This window comes from Oryza glaberrima, chromosome 10 (assembly GCF_000147395.1).
Source record: "Oryza glaberrima chromosome 10, OglaRS2, whole genome shotgun sequence".
NCBI classification, from domain to species: domain Eukaryota; kingdom Viridiplantae; phylum Streptophyta; class Magnoliopsida; order Poales; family Poaceae; genus Oryza; species Oryza glaberrima.
The window spans coordinates 5,316,033-5,319,618 of record NC_068335.1 but is presented as its reverse complement, the minus strand read 5'-3'; positions in this window follow the sequence as shown (position 1 = coordinate 5,319,618).

Here is a 3,586-nt window from a genome sequence, read left to right as displayed (position 1 = left end):
GACAGTACAGAGCACACGTGAGGTTACTCCGATAACGGTAATGGGTTGAGCAGTGAATCACGTGTTGGATCAAATTTATTCTCTTCTAACATATCTCTCTTGCAATGTAAATTCCATCTCCGATACAGTACAGAGCACACCCCAATTCTCTGTTCATCCTTCACTCTGATTCTCCTCAGTGAAACTTACTTCCTGTTGTTCTGCTCCTGAGTTGCGCTTTAGTTTCCCTGGTTCTGACCATCCGCGCGCATAGATACTTGGGAATTCCGTCCACAAAATAACTAGGGACAATTACATACATGCCCCTACTTTCAACCTCAACTGTTATTTTACCCTCACTATTTAGAATTTGCAGTTTTACCCTTATTTTTCAAAAACGAGCCAGCCGTTTGCCCCCATTTAACGCCCGTTTGGTAGGTCCTATGTTTTTGTTAAAAAAATACAAAAAAAAAGTTTTATGAAATATCAAGTTATTGTTTACCCCTGAGTGAATGGATCAAATCCCTCTGCTCCCAGGCCGTGAACACCTGAAACCCAGACCTAGAGACGGCGACGGCGACGGTTTGGACTTGCGTGCGGCGGCGATGTTACGACCCCGATCGCCGGCGGTGAAGTTCATCGGATATCCAACCGAATTCAGAGACGTGAGGAAGAAGAGAAAGCAGAGCACGAGAGAGAAGCAAAGGACGTGATTTGATTTTTCATTTCTTTGATAATTTTTCCTTTAAAGGAAACGCAACTATACAAGGCGGCAATGATGGATTCTGTCCTACTCTGAAGGAAAAAGATGCCTCCGTCTCTAAGCCCCGACACCTACCCCTGCCGCAGGCGAAACCCATCCTCGCCGGCGCTCCTAGCCGGCGAGCAACCCCAATCCTTCCGTAGCTCAGCAAGCCCATCCCTCCTTTTAGCCCTCCCTGTGCTAGAAGCGTTTCCCCCAGAAATTTCCACTCCCCCCGTCACTAAATTTCAAATCCGCTCCTCTCAGATCCAGGAAGGCGTCGAAGGGGGAAGGCGGGAGGGGGAGTGTAACACCCTGAAAATTCCGGACAATAAAAATCACTAAAATTTCGAACTTTTTAAAACTTTTGCATCATGCTGGATGTTATGGTTGTTATTGCTTGCCAAACTGTAAATCGTCTCAATGGAAAAAAATCAAATTAAAGATGTGCATTTAAATAATAAATACAATTTACATGAATACATTGTTATATAAATAAGTTCAACCAATGTGCTATTATATTAATAATGGTCTCATTATAATATTTTAATTAATTTTAGGACTATCAAAGCCCCCCTAATTATTTAAGTTAGTTTTGGAATAATCCAATATAGAGTAGAATCATTTGGTAGAGATATGAAGAAATAAATAAATATTCAAATAAAATATTAGAATTCTCAAATCCAAAATGTATTGAGTTGCATCTCAATTCAATTCCAATCTCAGCCTTCTTCTCGTATGCATTCCATCGAACACCTTGTGATCACACTCTCACCACCACTAGAGATCACATTGCGGGGCTCCCCGGCCGAAGCTGGAGGTTGGAGGGAGTGGGGGGGGGGGGGGAGGAGTCTTGCTGTCGCCGTCACCATTGGGGAAGTCGGGTAGCCACTGGACGCCGAGGAGCACACGTCGAACACCTGCGAACGTCGCCGACCGCTAGCCACCTCTGCTTCGTCCACACCGCACCACGCGTCTTCGCCCTTCGTCATCCGTCCGTTTCATGGTAAATCCTCGCGCCCTGAGAAACCTCTTGTAGCATAGAACTCGCCGGCCCCTTCAATTTGGGATGTGTGCCGTCGTAGCTGTGCCGCCCCGGCCGCGTTACGCCGCCGACGGGATCATCGTGGATAGACCACCCCAGAGGCTCCCTTTCCCATCTAGCAAGCAGAACGAAACCCCCATACCTCGTAGACGCTCGCGCACCCATCAATTTGGAAGGAACCTAGCTCTACCGCCCTATCCCGTTGCAACCGAGCTCGGCCATGGCGTTGCCCTACCGCACTGCTTGCCCTCGCTCCGCCACGCGCCGCCGCCGCAGCCGGTGGGTCGCCGGAGTTCCTCCGCGCCTTCCCTGGCCACCGCCGTGCCGCCCCGGCCCCGTGCCCGTCGCGCCCAGCTGTGCCCTGGTGCTGCCTCCCGATGGCTGGAGGTTGAAGACGATAGAAAAGAACGAGAGAGAGAAAGAGAGCAGCCGAGCCACTGACAAGCCGGGGCCCACTCCCCAATTTTTCTCTAACAAAAATAATTCGGTAGAAAAGATAATAAGACCCCTAACCCCACCAGTCAGTGACTCTGAGCTGTGGATAGGTTTCGGATCAAACTAAATCGGATAAGAACAGTACCCTTTCACAATTTCTCGAATTAATTCAAACTTAAATCTTTAAACTAGCATAACTTGCTCATTTTAACTCCGATTTGAGTGAAACTTGAACCTAAATTCATCTAAATTCATAAGCTTTCCAATGATATATAACTCACTATTGAATAAAATATATTTATAATTATTAAATAATTATTATCAAATGATTAGATAATGATTAACCTAAAAATGTGCTAGCAAATAAAAATTATCATTGTACAGTGAAGTAGGTAGAGGAATATTTGTTGTTAACATGTTCTGTCACTATGGGAAGCATGTGTAGCTATATGTATTAGTTCAATTTAAAGCAAAGATAGGAGGTATTAGTATCATTTATTATTCCATGATTATATATAGTCAAGTTCATGATTTATTCATTGTCTAAATAGAGGAATAACTTAATGAGTTTATAACTGAAAATCTAAGTACACACATATCAGTCTTTAGTTTGTCCATAAGGTATAATAACAGAGCTGGGTGTGATGGAATCAATCGAATGATAGATTTAACCAGTGCAATGTCCTATATAGTTGTATATATATAATTTGGTTGACACCTATTATTTAACAGAACAATAAATAACTCATGTTCGGTAAATAATCCAATTAACATATTATTGAACTCGCATGTACAGTACATCCATTTAACACATACACACTAAGTCAATCACCTACTGTTGCACCTATTAAACTATGAATTGTACGATAAACATCAAAGTTAGATAAAACACTAATTATAAATCTTGACCTCACACAATTGTAGTTTGACCGTGACTTAGGATTATTTATTGTAAAATTATGCATTGAGATAAACTTTAACTATAATATTATGGACCACACTAATCTAACCTACAGAGCACGTAATTCATTGGAACCCTTATACAGTAATATTTGTAGAGCGATGCTTAGACAATCCATCTCGTTAGAACTCCTGTTATGATTAAATTATCCACTGAGCCTTGGTAAATATCCTGTAGGGTGTCACCATTTAATTTACGATCAAAGCTAGTTTAGTCATGAACTCCCCATAGCCATAGTTGATAGATATTTGAGCCGCAGACCCGTAGTCCTGAGTATTGAGTTCTGTATGTGAGCAGCCCATAGTTTAGACTTCGTAGCACCTTAATTACAATCGATTAGCAAACACAGTAATGTGAGCAACCCTAGGTACGACCCAACAATTATATTTTGTTTGTGCATATTGATTGTTGCTTGAATATTGGT